This window comes from Megalobrama amblycephala, linkage group LG14 (assembly GCF_018812025.1).
Source record: "Megalobrama amblycephala isolate DHTTF-2021 linkage group LG14, ASM1881202v1, whole genome shotgun sequence".
Taxonomy (NCBI): domain Eukaryota; kingdom Metazoa; phylum Chordata; class Actinopteri; order Cypriniformes; family Xenocyprididae; genus Megalobrama; species Megalobrama amblycephala.
In genome coordinates this window covers 11,481,382-11,498,486 of record NC_063057.1, presented here as the reverse complement: position 1 = coordinate 11,498,486, position 17,105 = coordinate 11,481,382, and the positions used below count along the sequence as shown (strand labels likewise).

The 17,105-nt window shown below is 38.0% G+C and overlaps 1 long non-coding RNA gene across 1 annotated transcript; it reads left to right on the top strand.

Moving 5' to 3' along the window:
* Window positions 1-11,788: 11,788 nt before the first annotated feature.
* Window positions 11,789-14,235, top strand: LOC125244696. The gene is made up of 2 exons (XR_007179360.1): window positions 11,789-13,877; window positions 13,959-14,235. It is a non-coding gene; the product is annotated as an uncharacterized LOC125244696 (long non-coding RNA).
* Window positions 14,236-17,105: the final 2,870 nt, after the last annotated feature.

Sequence of the window (17,105 nt, the reverse complement as noted above, 5' to 3'; positions counted from 1 at the left end):
CCTGGTGAAGGGCATTTCTTAGCAGCAGTGCAATTACCCAATAAATCAACCAATAAAAGACGATGTCAGTTGTCAATTAGGTTTTATAATTGAATAATTATTGGATAAAGAGTCAAGGTAGGGTGATTAAGGTAGTGGTTCACCAAATGTCACAAAGCAATTGAAATGAATTACACAACTCTAAAACGACTCCCACGATTAGCTAGCAATAAAGCCTTGCTCCGTTTACTTTGTTTAGCAAAGCCTTCCTCTTCGTTCTCTTTGGTTTTTCCCTCTGAACTCTTGCTCTCTCTCTGCTCCGTCTCATCGCTCAAAGGCTCTGGCTTCTGCAAAGTGGAGTTTAGAGGTTTCACTGCAATGACTGCATGCCTTAATTAACGGAGGGTGCACGCCTGTGCCCAATAAACAGAGTTGCAGGCTACATTATTATTGAGGAATACTGTAAGTTTATTTTGTAATGCACCTGCAACCATTTTTGTGCTATGCTTCGCAATATTGTGACAATACCTGGGCTTGACCTACTGTGAAATGTATGTTATAGATCCAGCTAATTGAGGACTGCTTGGAGATTATCTGAAAAAAGTACCGGGCTTCTTTTTCAAAACCCAATTAGAGATCACATCAGGGTTGTTAGGTGAATTATTTATTCATTATCCAGAGGTGCATTTAATGGGCCAAACTCATTTAGACGCTCATTATCAATCTTGGCAACAGATCATATTATCTGGACGTTTTGATCTTTCTGAAGCACAGCCGTGTACAGAATGAAGGTGGAGCTCTATGAAAAAACACCAACAACGTGCCAGATCCTGCCTTTGATTAAACATTGAGGATTGGCCTCTTGCAGAGAACAGAGTCATAGACTGCTCAGCAGACTTTCTCTGGACTCCCATGAGTCCACTGTCCACCTCAGCTGGAGGCATGGCCACATGTGAGAAGTGCCCATCCAACAGAAAATCAGTACAGTTTTTAAGTGTCTAGCATAATCGTTGCTCAAGAAACATTTCTTGTTATTATCAATGTTGAATACAGTTGCTCTGTTTGATATTTTGTGGAAATTGTGATATATTTTTTTTAAATTCCTTGATGAACAGAAGTTTTGTGACATTATAAATGCATTTATTGTCACTTTTGATCAGTTTAACACACATATGTTGAATATAAGTATTAATTTCTTTTAAAAAAATGTTACTGACCCCAAACTATAAGTAAGTGTGTGTGTGTTTGTTTGTGTTTGTTTGTGTATGTGTGTGTGTGATGGTTTAAAAGTCTACATTAACAGTTAAAATGACATTATAGACAACTAATCATACTCCAACTTCAGATTTCTACCGAGAAAGAAAATACACCACTTTAAAATTGGGGTTAGGAAGGGATTTTGATTGGCAGCATATGCTAAACATCAAGGTTGGAATTAATAAGAACATGCTGATTCATCTTTGTCATAGATCTGTTAAGTCTAGAGGGATGGGGTCCATGCGTAAATCGTGTCCCATTTTGATAAAGAGTACAAGAACAGAATGAATATATAAATGAGAGGTTTGGTTGCCAGACATGCATCTTCATGGGTAATTTAGCTGTATTTTTGTGTTATTTGCTTGATATGCATAAGGCATTACAATATCACTTTTAGAAGCTTACCCACATGCATGTATTAAAAGTTTTACATGAAACATAAAATGCTCAAAGTAGAATCTCAAAGTAGGATATTACTAACTGGTGTCTCTGAGAGAGTTAGCACTACTTTTAGTGAAATCCGGACTAGACTGGCTACTTGTATGTAGCCAATATTAGTTTATTATTCCTCTATATCAGTAAATAAGCATAATTATATGACAGTAAACAATTTTATAAAAAAAAAACTATGGGAATATGAAAATTGAATTTTCATGGAATTAATCATGTTACAGGTGATGAGTAAAGTCTACAAAAAGTGAACAGTCTTTATTGTAATTGGTTGTCTTGTGGAGTTTTTGCTTGTGGTAGTTGGTTCACAACCCATGATACTTTCATAATTTGATGCATTTCCAATTGAAACTGGACAATTAACACAAGGCTTGATTTTATCCAGAAGGAATCAATTGGATCACGAAAAGTCACAGCTGAAGAGTCATCAGCTGTCATTAAAAGGTAAACATTTTGATTTTGAAGCTCAAAACCAGACAAAACACACAAAGGTGACTTGTGCACTATATTCCAATTAATCTGAAGCCATTTAATAGCTTTGTGTAATAAATACACTAAATAACTCATCTGCTACAGCTCTCAAATTAACTATGGTGACTTATGATGAAATGTGGTAATTTATAGACCAATTCACATTTTGCAGACAAACGGAGAAAAGCACCCTACAGTATGTCACTTCTCAGACCTTCCACGACCCGTCAAGTGCTGAATAAACATTTTCAATATTGGCAAAAACCAACTTTGACAGATGCAGAGAGGGGTAACACACTGAACCAACAAAACCCGACAAAGTATCTGTTGCTGTCTGTTGGTACAGTGTGAACTGGCCTTATGTTGACTTGTATCTAAGAACTTTAATTGTCAAACAGGTGAAAGCCTGTCCACGAGATAAAGAGAATACCAACTCTAACCTAACCAATTATCCCAAACTAGATCTTTATTACTGTATGTCTTTCATTTCATTGAAATACTTTTCAAGACAGCTTTTAATGAGAGCTTCCTTTCTATCCGGTATGTGCAGTTAGTGAGCTCTATCAAGTGGTATAAATCTTTAATTTTCGAGATCAGCATTAATGGCCGAAACAGCCTAAGATCTCGGCTCGGCTTCTGCCTTTCATCCTCTCCGCTGGTGGAATTCCAGAGGGGGCTGCGCTCAATCGTTTGCTCCCCTAAGTACACAAAATTAGCTGCTTATCTGTTGATCTCCGTACATGATCCCTATGAAATCCTTTCTGTGTGTCCAAGGCTACAGCCTTCACAAGAGCCTATAGGAACCTCCTTGGTCTCTGTTTCCCTTGCGCTCGTCCTCTCTCTCGCTCTCTCGCTCTATTTCGCTTTCCTGGCCCACAGAGGGGAAACTAAGCCTAATTAAATTGCTCTCAAAGACAATGAGGACCAGGCTTCTACCTCTTATGCCTCCCCTGTCACTTCCAGGGGCTTCAGGCAGACCTTAAGCCCCGGTCTTTTACCAAGCTGCTTGGAGGGATTTCACAAAAATTGAATTGTCATTCACATCCGTTTGTCTTCACGTAATGCAGGCCGATGCCAGTAAATGGGTGTACGGAATATGTTGGAGAAAGTTTGATGCTCCCGAGTAGATTATGGCTGAGTTAAGTTGTTTGCTACATCTTTGAGGTCCGGTTCAATACAATTCCAGATCTTTCAGAGCCCCATCCCTGCATCTGCTTTTCCACAAATGGGCTCCTTAATCTCGCCATATTTGGCCTCGTTAATGAGCGCCGGCTGTGGAATTAAGCTTTCCTCTGCCCGTTAATGCTGTCTGCGAGAGCCCGAGAGTGACTGTAGCCCTCGTTAGTGCTGCTTGCTCGCTATTGATCGTGCCGGGCCACTAGGGGCTCCCTACCTGCAGTTGACTTTGTACTTCTCCAGGAGTTGTAAGGGGCTGCTGAACAACAGGGACCACGCACATCTCAAACAAGGTCTATGAAAAGCCTATCAATTAGGCTTTGAAGGTCAAGCAAACTCTCTCTGTGCCTCCTTCTGCAGTTCTGTCTTTTTCTTTCTCGCTCTCTCTCGCTCTCCCCTGGCTGGACTTGCTCATCTTGAGCTGGCACTATCTCCAATGCTCTCTCACTTGCATCGCTCTCTCCAAAATACATCTGAAGACTCCATTCAATTAAATATCTCTCGGCTCCAGCTGCTCCCTAAGTGAAAGGTCAAGCAAGTCCAGGAGGCTAAAAGAGAAAGGCTTGGCTTCTTCAGAAAGCTCCCCTCCCTCATTCCCTCCACCTCCCAACAAAGCCTCCCCCAAGCCTGGGCTCTCTCTTAATGATCCCCACTGGTCAATCCCTAACTAGCGATGACAGTTCCCCCCAGAAGCACCACTGCGGATGGGAGCCGATCGATCAGTTGGAGCAAAAAAAAATACACATAATGATAACCCGCAGACATAATGTCAAGCCCTTGTGCCGTCCCAATTGGTTGACATTCAGGTGGATAGAGGGGAGGGCCAAGTGCCGAGACATCAAAAGAGAGGTACAGCAGTGCGCTCCTCCACGCCAAGTGAGGTCTGTTAACCCCTCTCTCGCATGACCTCTAATTACCCGAGACGTGGCCTGGGGGAGTGTAAATGGGATGGCCATCAACTTGGAGTGACCTGCATGCCGTCGCCTTCAAAACAAACACCAGTAATTGCGCCTCATTACTAGAGCAGTAATCCGGCTATACAGGTTTAGTAATAGGATGGACTTTGTCCTTTTGTGAAATGTTAACCATTTAGTGGTTAGCAAACTTTTCAGACCAAGTAACACCTTTGACTAAATGAGATGATACTAGTACCACCAAGTCAAAACAGTCTTCCCCAGGGGTTAAACTGGTCTGCTTGTCAGTCCAATCCATCCATAAATGCTCCAGACCAGTGTTTGATCAGTAGAATTCTTTTGTGAAAAGTGCTATATATTGTAAGTAAATTTGAAGTGAACAAATCTATTCAGGTTCATATCTACATTTTTTTCTAGAAAGTTTCAACTAGTTTCACCACCAAGTTTTGTTCCTCCTATTTACAAAATTAATTTATTTTCTTTTTTTTCCAGAAAATCTTATTGAACACAGGTTTACAGACTTTGACTAAGTATTACAATATTCCACATTATTTTTTTATCTTCATGTTGTTATTTTAAAACATTGTCTTTGTCTAATGATAATGAGCATCTAAAATATATCATGTGACCAAACATCATGACATTTGAGGTTTGTTTTGCCATATTTGATTTAGCTTTATGTCCTTTTTTAGTTGGGGTCCCATTGACTTTCATACAGTAATATGGACCAAAACAGAACAGAAATAATCAGTGTTGGGGAAAGTTACTTTTAAAAGTAATGCATTACAATACTACATTACTCCCTAAATAGTAACTAATTGCATTACTTAGTTACTTTTTAAAAAAAAGTAATGTTACATTACTTTTGTTACTTTTTCTCATCTTTTGCGTTACCTTTTCTCAGCAGCAAAGACATTGCTTAATAAACTGAGTTTAAATACATGAAGTATATTTGATTAATTTTAAATTTTTAGTTATTGCAGGTTTGTGTAATATTCTGAGTTTACATTCAGGTGTGTTTGATTACATTTGGAGCTCAGGATACTGGCGAGTGGCCTTTCAGGTGACTTTTTTGAGTCATTAGAATTCCACAAAGCTATACTAAAATTATATAAACATTTCAATCAGAAATTACATGGAAAAACAAAACTGCATACTTTTATTTTGTACAGAAAATTTTGTGTCGTGTCACATATCGCTGCTGTACCACACTTTGAAAATCATTGATCTTGAAAAAGTTAGAGTGACATTTCTTTGATTGCCTCTAAAAACAAGGTATTAAATCACAGTTCTTAATCCAAAGCTGAATTAATGACGTTAATAGCATGAGTGAATGTCTTCATGTTCACCTCAGAGGGAAAGACTGCTTTTTCACATTCAAACTTTGAAAACAAATGGCTCCGGTGGGACCAGGAACCCGTACGGGTTCGTCTTACCGTGTGATGCTTTGGCAATCTATTTCCCCCTTTAATTGCGAGCAGACAAGTGGAACCATACATCTGCTCTATGCTGCTCGACCCAATACATAAGCGCCATTGATCAGTCTGGCTTAAAAAGTGGTGCCACTTTCCAATCCCTCACTGAAAGCAGGGGAGGCACTATCAGAGGAGTTGATATGATACACCAACTCCTGCCTGCCACCCCCTCTCCGTTTCAGATTAAATTCAGGGTGTCTCATTTTGGATGGGCGGCGGACAGACGGCCTGACTCCAGCACTAGATGAGAAAGTGTTGGGCTGGGCTGCCCCCCCTGCCCCGAAGTCTCATCAATAGCCACTGGAATGGCAGCCAAGCCTCTGTAACACAGGACGCCTGTCGCTTGTATGCTGATTAGAACAGAGCAGAGGGATAGAAAGTGGCAAGGAGACTCTTGATCAGTACCTGTCTCTGTCTCTCTTATTCTGTCTGTCTCTCTCTAGCTCTCTAAACACTAGGACAGACTGGTGGGTGATCGTATTTCCCATCCTATCAATACTATCTTACCTCGGTCCCTGCCTCCCCCATTGGTTTCATAACCTTGTGGTACATGGCGTCCCCTTAATTAGCGCCATTGTCTCTGGACAAATGAAAGTGACTATTTTTTAATGGCATTGATTTAAATGGATTGTTCATCCAAAAATGAAAATTCTGCAATCATTTACTCAACCCCAAACTCATATTGTATTATTACCTATCTACAGTATGCCCAAAACTTTTAAGCTTTAAAAAGGACATAAAGTCACATCAAATATGACAACATAACCCTCAGCTAACAGCAAACCACATTGGTTCTCGCATGTGACCAAACATTATAACATTTGAGGTTCGTTATGCCATAACTGATTTATCTTTATGTCCTTTTTTGTGTTGGGGAAAGTTACATTTAAAACTTCCGCATTACAATATTGTGTTACGCACTAAGAAAGTAACTAGTTGCATTACTTAGTTACTTTTTATGGAAAGTAATGCATTCTGTTACTTTTGCCTTACTTTTTCTCATCTGGGCTGGGCTTGCTTGTTTGTTTTTTAATAACAAAAAAGTTCTATTTTTGGCAAAAAAGTAGAAGGCCCAAAAGTAGTGCCTTACTTTACTAGTTACTTGGAAAAAGTAATCTGATTACGTAACTCATGTTACTTGTAATGCGTTATCCCTAACACTGGAAATCATTCAGGTTTACAATGATATGAGGGTGATTAAATAATGCCAGAATTTTAATTTCCGTGTGAAACTCTTTAATTGCACTTTTTAAAAATGTATTCGCCTCAAACCTGAAGTTGTAGGACCTCAGAAATTGCTACAAATATTAGTTCTGCTCACAAGAGGACCCATTCTGACTCTCTTCCAATGATGTGACAGATTTGTTGTCAGTTGCATTTACCACCTTAGGCAAGCGTCAGCCAACATATTAAAGTTAAAAATACTGAAGTAGAGGGGCTCGTTTATTTTCCTAAATTCATCTTGTGCAGAAAAATAAATGGAGGATGACAAGTTAAGGCCGTCGGATATTAAGTACGTAATGATCGCGATATTCAGCTTGTATCAGTTACAGTAAACTGGAAAAGTGCTGTGTAAGTTATGACAAAAATCGGATTCCTCAATCAATCTTCTTTGTCCCTCATCGATCCGAGGGTCATACTTTCCCTTGTGTCAAAAACAAAACAAATGTTGCAGTGCTCTATGATTTCTCATTAAGTCCATGTCTCCAATGGTCTCCAATGGTCTGCAGACACTCCCACAAATCAATAGCTCTGGGTCTCTATGAATTGCTATTGTGATGATGAGGAATTGATCTTTCCTCTTATGGGAATGTTTTATGTGACAGAGAGACTGGTCACATATTCAAATATCGCAAGCAGCACATGATTTCAGTAAACACCAAATCTATTACTGGATTTAAATTTCGCATGTCCTATGGAGAAAAAGAAATGGTATACTATTGTACAAGTGTATCAGTTTACTAACCAAAGCAATCGAAACTCATTGCTTGCTCAGTATTGCATGGTTTTCATGTTTTTGCATAATGTTATGATGAGTAATTTCAGTCCACTCCAACTTGGGAAAGTTTAGACCAGCTAATGTATTACAAACCTGTGACAAACTTCCACCAACCATCAAACTTAAGAAACCAAAGTGGCATATTTCCAGGATTTCTACAGGTGCCGCACTCGCAGTCAGCCATTTCCTTTGGCTCGACATTCTTCGCTTGATTTCTGAAATAGTCCCTGCTTGCTCCCTTTGATTGAACTCAATGGGATTACAACAGAGTTAATCGCTTCTGGGTTTGTCCACTTATTACCATGTGAACTCCCCCTCGGCGTCCCATTGTTTTCCGCCCTTCCATAAAGATTACCTTGAGCGCGGTTTGGAATTGCTCTATTGTCTCCGTCAGAGTGTGGGAGCTTAATGAAAGCGGAGTGGCAGACTTCACAATGGAGACGGCTGCCGTGGCAAGAGGTGGCCGTGTGCTCATTAATGAAAGCGCCGCGACTGCCTTTAAAAATAGAATTGCTGGTTGGCCTCAGATTGAGCTATTAGGGACTTTTGATTGTATGTAAACCCTCCCCCCCCCATCCTCAAACGTACCCTCAAACACTTACCAGCAGGAAACGGAGAAAACGGCACCACAGGCCACCTGCAAGGTAACCCAAATGAGGGAGCTAGACTTTTTATTTGTATCTATTTTACAGTAGATGAGTATCTAATTGCTTCTATTATACTGTGAAATCATGGTTTAACTTTATAAATAGTCGCACAGTTGCTACTTGTCCATACAAAAGACATTTTTCAAGTTAACTTAATATGGTTTTTGTTTAATGCATATTGTAATTTTTTTGAGATATTTCTGCATGTTTATGACAAAAATCATCTAGACTACTAATGTTTATTCATAGAACGTTTTCTAGCGATATACATAGAACGTATTTCAAGTTCAACTTAATAGTGCATTTTTGTTTAATGGATATTGTAATTTTATATAGGCCTATTTATTTATTTTTTATATTTTTTTTATTATTCAAAAAACACAAAGATAATCAAAACCAGGAACAAGAACAGCTTCATAAAAACATACAAAGACAATGACTGACAAAATACTACTGAAACACATGGGTATAAATCCATAGGGAAACAAGGAGCTAACGAGGAACAGGTGTGAACAATGGAAACTAATGAGGAAATATACAAGGCAGCTATGGAAACAAGACAAACAGGAACTAAACACAGGAAGTGAACCACTGGAAAAAGAGGAACAGAAAATACAACACTTTGCAATAAAAGTCCATTTAACACAACCAGGGAACATATAATAGTTTTATACAAAAATCTGTGAAAACTCTCGCTATAATCAGTGAAGTGGAATAATTATCTTATTTACATGATTTCTACACTTTGTTGGTTATAATGAGAGCATTCACATTGAACAAAGTGTGTTGTAAATTGAAACCTTTGACACATAACATGAGTAGATTGACATAAAATGCAGTAAAGTACAACATTTATGATTAGTTATTGTTTTTTTTTTTTTGTTTGTTTTTTTTGCTTTAATTAAGCAGTCCTACTATACTTTGAGATTAAACAAAAATCGTTGGACACTGTGTTGAAGACCATTGAAATAAATACTTGCTCAAGGTGGTGTTACACCAGTGATACATATAGGATCTCTTCCAACTTCAGTGAACCAGCTGGAACTGGCTCACTATAGCTGCTTTTCCACCGAAATTACCCGGAACAATTTGTCATAAGAATTTTTTTTCCCCCAGACCTGTTGCTGTCTGCATTTCCATCATGGTCTAAAGTACTGTGAATATTAAGTCCATTGACATAGGACTGTGCACGACTTTCCAGTTCCTGCTGGCTTTCGCCCTCTGCCTATAAGCTTAAAGGTGCCCAAGAATGCTTTTTCACAAGATGTAATATAAGTCTAAGGTGTCCCCTGAATGTGTCTGTGAAGTTTCAGCTCAAAATACCCCATAGATTTTTTTAAATTAATTTTTTTAACTGCCTATTTTGGGGCATCATTAACTATACACTGATTTTGGCAGCGCGCCGCCCCTTTAATTTGCATGCTCCCTGCCACACGAGCTCTCGATTATATTACAGCACATTTACAAAGTTCACACAGCTAATATAACCCTCAAATGGATCTTTACAAGATGTTCGTCATGCATGCTGTATGCATGCTTCGAATTATGTGAGTAAAGTATTTATTTTGATGTTTATATTTGATTCTCTATGGGTTTGAGGCTGTGCTCTGTGGCTAATGGCTAATGCTACACTGTTGGAGAGATTTATAAAGAATGAAGTTGTGTTTATGAATTATACAGACTGCAAGTGTTTAAAAATGAAAATAGCGACGGCTCTTGTCTCCGTGAATTCAGTAAGAAACGATGGTAACTTTAACCTCATTTAACAGTACATTAGCAACATGCTAACGAAACATTTAGATAGACAATTTACAAATATCACTAAAAATATCATGCTATCATGGATCATGTAAGTTATTATTGCTCCATCTGCCATTTTCGCTGTTGTTCTTGCTTGCTTACCTAGTCTGTTGATTCAGGTGCAGATCCAGACGTTACTGGCTGCCCTTGTCTAATGCCTTTCATAATGTTGGGAACATGGGCTGGCATATGCAAATATTGGGGCGTACACCCCGACTGTTACATAACAGTCGGTGTTATGTTGAGATCCGCGTGTTTTCCGGAAGTCTTTTAGACAAATGAAATTTACATAAGAAAGAGAAAGCAATGCAGTTTGAAACTCAATGTATGTCTTTTCCATGTACTAAACTCTGCCGAGGTAAATTCAAATTTTGAATCTAGGGCACCTTTAATAAATCCTGAACTCATTGTTGGTCCATCGGACGTATTTTTTAAACTCTATTGCTGATTCAAATAGCAAACAATTCTTACTGCACACACCGCAACAGACTTTTAAAAAAAATGGTGGTTGAAATAAAATGCTGTGTGGAGCCAACCAATCAACCAATCAAAATGCTGTGTGAACTGAACCAATCAGCATGTTCTGCGCCCATGTCCCACCCCCCAAAGTTCCTGAACTTTGAAAAAAAAGTACTACCTTGCAAGCAGGGACTTTCTGAAGGGGAAATTTTTATCTGGAACTACCCTGGTTCCTGCAGTCAAAACACACTGAGTACCACCCCAAAGTCCTTAGTTCCTTTGGAAAGTTCAGTGGTGAAAACACATCTTATGAGGTATGTGTCCTCCAAAAATGAAAGGTCAGTCAGTTTAAGTGTGGCATAATGAGACATTCCAACATGCAACTTCTGAAAAGGGGTTCATTAACTAGAGCGATTTTAATGCAGTACCTTGAGTAAGCTCATCTAGTGAAAAGGTCTTTGTTTATTGATGATGTTTTATTTTCACCATCATAATGAAAGCATACTTATGAAGAGAAGACTTTTAAAATAAGAATATTTTAAATTCCTTTAAAGCTAATTTAAATAACGTTATGGTGGATTTGCCTTCTGGACATTGAGATCATGGAGACACTGAAGCTTAGTGGCATACAGCATATCTGATGCAGCATATGCTCCAAAATTACTGTCATTTTACCGGCCAAAAACAGGTGAATTTAAATTATTTTATGTATTTTTAATAATATATAATGTTATTAATTTAAAATATTATAAGAAAGTAAATTATAAGTACTATATATGAAGACTTCAGATGCAAAAGCCTCTAAGTGCCATCTGAAATTTTCTTCTAAAATGATCATTTTTATCAGGCTCCTATGTTTATGTTCAGTTATTTCACTTTAATGTAAATGAAAAGGATCTATTAACTGCCAGTAAAGTGAAAATACTAAAATTAAAACATAGCCTGATAACAACACTCATTTTAGAAGAAAATTTCACTTAGAGGCTTTTGCATCTGAAGTCTTCATATACATATATATATGTATATGTATATGTGTATGTATATGTATATGTATATGTATATGTGTATATATATGTATATATGTGTATATATATGTAAACATCAAATGCAACCCTAGACATACAGCATATGCAAGAGTTTACACAGATATTAATGCACAGAAGTAGCATATACGTACTTACCCAGTAACCATGTTTCCTGTGAAACAATGTTTCTTCAAAAGTTGATTGTTGATACTGGTGCATGTACAACCAAGAGTAAAAAAAGGCAGAACCCCAACTCTGCCTATGCTTAGATCTATAAATGATAGCCATTGTGTCATAAACAGTCTGTGCAGGAACTACTGAGAAGGTCAGGCTGTTGTTTTGCGTAATTAACCATCCAACAGTCTTTCAACAGGAACTGTCATCTGGGCTTTACGTTCAGTTCGCTTGAGGTGTAGGAAACCAGCCCGCTCTCCCAACAAACCTCTCCTATACGTTCAGTGCTAAGAAAAGGTCAGGTTTACTTCTTGCCGAAACATTTAGTGGTCTTTTTGCTTTGCCACCAGGAAGGGTGTTTGGTGAGGGACTGTCAAAACTGTTAGGGTCTTTGCCGAGAGAAAGGTGTGCAACCTTTAGTGTCCCTCGACTGAGGAGCGTTGCCTACCTCACCCAAACATCACCTTAAAGGCCATATATTCTGTTTACTCTCCTGTATCCTTTAGTTCTTTCTCCCAGGGTTTAAAGAGCAGCTCTCTGACTTGAATATCTATCACCTCATTGAACTGAGAACTGTGTCGGGCAACAAAGCTAGATGCCAAAGGATAGTTTGAGGGGATATTAAATCAAAAACTTAATGAGTGATCAAGCAAGTCGGAACTTTGGTCACAAATTAGACTCTTTAAAGACATTTATGGGTCAATTTTGAAACACAAGTTTTCATGACAGCTTGATTTCTTTTGGAAATGTCCTGTAACAAAGGACAAATATAATTAGTAGTGTTTTGCATGATTTTATCGATCTTCAGATATTTGGAATATCCACAAGGTATTAATTACCGCTCCACTCCATCAGCTGGTGCCGTATCGCCAAAACTCACTCAAGTGGGACACATTTAAAGCGATAGCCTCTTTGCCATAAAACATGAATGAATATCCGGGGTGGCCTCAGCTTCGAACAATACCCCGAGCCAATGCCTTCGGCGAAACGTTTCTACGGTTCATTTCTGTACAACAACCCTCCAGCCAAGAGCCGTTCTCTTTTCAAGTGTGCAACACAAAGTGGAAATGTTGAATACAGAAAGGAAGGAGGACTGCACAACCACAGATATGTGAATCAAAGATATGTTGGCATCAGGGGAAGGGAATACACTCACCTTAATCAAGACAAGTAACCATATTTTATTTATCAGCTATTTATTATTGAGTATATATCATCCATTAAAAATTTACAGAGTATTGCCTACTTCTTTCTTCGCCCTAAGTTAGGTCTCAGTGCACAATACCTACAGGGTATTCTCGTATTCTTTTTTTTCTTTTCGCAAATATCACTGCTAACATTAACTCAAAACTTTTCTAAACTACCTCAAGAGTTTATGTTCCATAATTCTAACATAAATCCTTGAAGATTAAAAACAGGCCGCCAAGCACTAGTGGCAGTTCAGGGTCACTTGGTGTCCTATGCGAGATAAAATATGACCAAAGAGAAATTTCTTATTTTTAAAGTCTTCTAGTACTGTTTCTCTTCGTTAAGAGTGCAAGGGGACTTGGGTTCAAATCGCCTATAAAAAAAGAATAATTAAAAAAAACTATATAAATAGCCAAATACTGTTTTGATTATTTTTATTTTATTTTATTTTTTTAATCCAGTTGCCTGAAAAAAAATCTAAGGGGGCCCATGCCAATTCTTTCAAATTAAATGTGATTTTCAGCACAATTAGCTAGTAAATTGGCAAATGAAAGCTTGACAGATGGTCAAGGTCTACTCAATACAGCCTCATGCCATTAATTTCAAATAAGGTATGTACACATTGAAGACAAATCACCCAAATTAACATTATGATTTAAGTTTGTGTGTTCTAGGTCAAGTCAGTCTGCTGTTTTAAGTGTCTGACACTGACAGCATGCCGTCGAGAAAGACCCCCTTGAAAACCAGAGCAAATGAACAAACAGCCCAGTTGGCCAGCCGAGCTGCCTGAGAGACATTTTAATTAAAACTGTGACAGTGTATCATAAAAAGCAGGAATCTAATCATGATGGAATAAGTATAATGTAATTATCACTCAGGTTATAAATAGCTTTAATTTCATGCTTTGCAAAAAAAAAGTTGAAATGGCACCCATGTGTTTACAGAGCTTTGCGCCACCTTCAGTTAGTGCCAAGAGACAGAAGCCAGATCCAGATTCTCCTCTACAGTCTCATGTCTGTCCATTCATCCATCAAACCCTTCTCACTCGATTTCTCACGCCCTTCTTCAATGGAACAGCACCTCTAGGGCGCCTAAGGCCTTTGCAGATGTTTCCCTGATGGAGTAAATTTGTGTACTTGTGATTTTATTTGTTATTTTAATCTCATGTAATTTGAACATGCTTTCTTACACAATAAATGTCCTGCTGTTTTTTCGGGCTAACTCAGGGGTTCTGTGAGAAATTTAATCTTGTTCTGGTATTAATGTATGAGATTGTTTAGTATACTATTTTTTTCACAACTCTTCTCATACTTTATTTGAACTTTCTTTTGAATAACTAAAGCTAAATTTGCTGGTTTTGGTTTATTATTTTTGATTATTTTTGACCTTTCTGTGTAAAATTACAGTTGGTGGAAGCTAGTAGCTGGCTTCTCATCCTACATATAAAGGGAATAATGTTCGCTAGGAAAGTCCCATAACAGACTACCCAGAACAACCACTTGTAGTAGCAGCTTCAGGTATGATCCTTATCTTAATGCCTGACGAATGGATGGATGGATGGATGAATGAATGAATGAATGAATGGATGGATGGATGGATGGATGGATGGATGGTCCTACTACCTGGTCTATGTGGCATTAAGTCACCCAATACCATAAGAAACTGACGTCCTATGTTAATAATTGTAACTCAAATGTTGTTTTGAAAACGTATCCTACCCAAACTCTATCACCTTCCTTTAAACATACACCAAGGCAGATGGTTGAAGCCTCACACCTACATATTAGTCACATCGGGTGAGAATGTTTGTCTGAGAAGCTCAAACGAATGCCTAAGCAAACCAAACAAGAATGTCTGCAATTTGGCTGATTTACAACAATCGCATGCCACCCAGACAAAACAAAGGAATAGCAGACTAACAGAGGAGTGTGAGAGGAAAGAGAACACAGGGCTTTAATGACTGGCCTGCTGAAGAAGGAGAACAGGAGGAGGAAGAATTCCTGATGAGGAGACACTAGTGGCACAGGTGCACGAGGTGAGAATAGGAATAGTAGTGCGTCTAATGATCAGGAGGGATCCTTGAAGTGGTCCTTGGGGAACAGTACTACACATGGAAGAAGATTCATATAATGAAAGAAGCTGTGGTATACGAATGAGGGGGAGATACAGCAACGATGGTATGGTTAGATCTTTGTGAGGGGTTACCTGAAAGACAAGGTTTTGAAAGACGCACATAAGTGACGCCTTAATTGGTATGCAAATATATTTCAGGCTGGTTTCCCTTTGAAAAAATAAACCATATAGTGGAAAATTGTAAAGGCAAAAATGCCTGAGTTTGTTCAAATTCAGCTTTAAACTTTCGGTTGATCATAGGAGGAAAGCTAAAGTTGGCATGAAAGCAAAATTCACCTTTGTTACTTTATTTCACCATGCTACTGTATATTTCAATGCAGAAAAACTGCCTCTTGTGCTGCCTTCATGTTCTTTCGGAAATTTCTTTCTTCTCATTTCCAAAATCGTAATTACAAATTTGTCACATTCAAGTGCTTTGTTGTTGGAAATAATATGAATAATGGAGATTCATTCTTGCCTATTTCTTGGGGAAATCTTATTAAAGCCAATATGTATAGAAGATTTTTAGTCAATAGCCAACAGATTTCATAAAATGTATCCAATTTGTTAGCAACCATATAAACATGGCCTGCACTATGTGAATATCTACAGTTTGCTGGTGATTCTGGAATTTTGGTCAAATAAATGCTATTTTAGCTCTGTAAAATACATACAATATGCATCAAATGGTTATTTGCATAAGTAAATACATGAATGTAAGTGCTGAAGAAAGCAATATAGATGTTGTAGGAAAATGAGTAAAACCTAACAGTCTCTAGTAGCTTACTTCTTTTCTTTGAGTTTATGGCCAACCTAACCATAACCTATGCTATATAACCGTAGCACGTTTTTCCAGTTGTAAATATGACTTGAGGGGCCATTCACACCCAATATCCATCTAGGAAACTTGTATTTACAATAATTCCTATATTGCACATGAAGACAACATTCACTAACCACCCACAAACCAGTTTAACATTAAAATGAGGTGAAGTAGTGCAACAGTCTAATTAATTGTTATTCTTCTTGGCACAAACACATTTCTTTTCTAATTAAATGGGTTATAAATTCCACCTTATTAAGCATTTAAGTTTATTTAATTGTGCACAAAATGACCAGTGTTATTTTGTGCATGATTAAATAAAGTGCAAACATTTCAAGAACAAATGACTTTGTAATATTTTGTAGAAATCTAATAACTTGATGACTTAGAAAGTACTTTATTTTCAGTTGGCTTCCTTGTTTTGGTGGATAAAATCTAATTCCTGGTTGAATATTAGTTAAAGTAAAATGGTTGTGAGCGCCATTTCGCTTTTACCATAATGCATGTCCACAGATTCTGTGTTGAATTGCATTTGCACTACTATAAAGAAAGTATTGCCAAATGACCCATAAACCCAAATTAATGTCCAGGGAAAGTAAAAGGGTCATAATATTGAGCTCCTTCCCCCATTTCTTTCCTTTTAGTGGACTAAATGGAAGAAAGTCTTCATTATAAGCGTCAAACATGTGTTAACCTTAAAGCATAAATGACCTCAGCCTATCAATAGAAGAACTTGTCACATGTTGGGTCATGCTCCATGTAGTCATAAAACAGGAGGTTGAAATGGCCATTAGAAAGCCACTTTATTGATGAAGTCTTGCTACTGCTAAGTATTGTGTTACTTAGCGAAAAGGACTGAAGTTTGTGTACAGCACCGTCAACCTCTAAAGACTTATTTACTTGTGTTTTGTGTTCTGTCGACTCCTCATTTATTTGGTATTGATGCCGTCGTGTTAATTTCCCCTGCAGTGACATTCTGATAGGAGCAGAACAGATGGAAATACAGGATTGTCCTAGCAAAATTCATCATGAAAAATGCATCCGACACCTGTGTAATTTGCCTAATCATCTTTTCCTAATAAGCTCCCTCCATTAATTATGCACGACTTCCACAATGCAATCAAGATAAAAGTAAATCTGATGACTTAATACCCTT